The following is a 1,215-nucleotide window of genomic DNA, read 5'->3' on the forward strand; positions in this document are numbered from 1 at the left end:
GGACACTTTCTGATTAATTGTTTGTATCTTTCCCAAGCTTCATAGAGGGATTCTCCTTCCTTCTGTCTAAAGGTTTGGACTTCCACTCTAAGTTTACTCAATTTTTGAGGTGAAAGAACTTTGCCAAGAAGGAATTGACTAGCTTTTCCCAAGAGTTCAGGCTTTCTTTAGGTTGTGAGTCCAACCATATCCTAGCTATGTCTCTTACAGCAAAAGGGAATAGCATAAGTCTGTAGACCTCAGGGTCAACCCCATTAGTCTTGACAGTGTCACAGATTTGCAAGAACTCAGATAAAAACTGATGATGATCTTCTAATGGAAGTCCATGGAACTTGCAATTCTATTGTATTAGAGAAACTAATTGAGGCTTAAGCTCAAAGTTCTTTGCTCCAATGGCAGGGATAGAGATGCTTCTCCCATAGAAGTCGGGAGTAGGTGCAGTAAAGTCACCTAGCACCTTCCTTGCATTGTTGGCATTGTTGTTGTTTTCGGCTGCCATGTGTTCTTCTTCTTTGAAGAATTCGGTTGTCTTCTTTTTTGAAGATTTCTGTTAGGTCCTCTACAGAAGGTAGTGCTTTAGCTTCTCTTAGCTTTTGCTTCAAGGTCCTTTCAGGTTCAGGGTCAGCCTCAACAAGAATGCTTTTGTCTTTGCTCCTGCTCATATGAAAAAGAAGAGAACAAGAAAATATAGAATCCTCTATGTCACAGTATAGAGATTCCTTGAGATGTCAGAGGAAAAGAAAAATAAAAGGAAGAGGTAGAAGAATTCGAACTTAGAAAGATAGAGTTCAAATTGTACATGTTAGTCCATAAATAGAAGGATGTGAGAAAAGGGGAAGAAATTTTCGAAAATAAATTAAAAAGATTTTAAAAACATTTTGAAAATTGATTGATGATTTTCGAAAACTAAGATTGAGAAAGAAGTAAAGTAATTTTTGAAAAAGATTTTGAAATTATAAATCAAAAAGATATGATTGAAAGCTATTTTTGAAAAAGATGTGATTAAGAAGATATGATTGAAAAGATATAGTTTTAAAAAGATATGATTAAGAAGACATGATTTGAAAAACAATTTAAAAAGATTTGATTTTTAAAATCAATGACTTGGCTAACAAGAAAAGATATGATTCAAACATTAAACCTTTCTCAACAGAAAAGGCAACATACTTGAAATGTTGAATCAAATCATTAATTGTTAGCAAGTATTTTTGAAAA

Source organism: Arachis duranensis, chromosome 2, assembly GCF_000817695.3.
Source record: "Arachis duranensis cultivar V14167 chromosome 2, aradu.V14167.gnm2.J7QH, whole genome shotgun sequence".
Classification (NCBI taxonomy): domain Eukaryota; kingdom Viridiplantae; phylum Streptophyta; class Magnoliopsida; order Fabales; family Fabaceae; genus Arachis; species Arachis duranensis.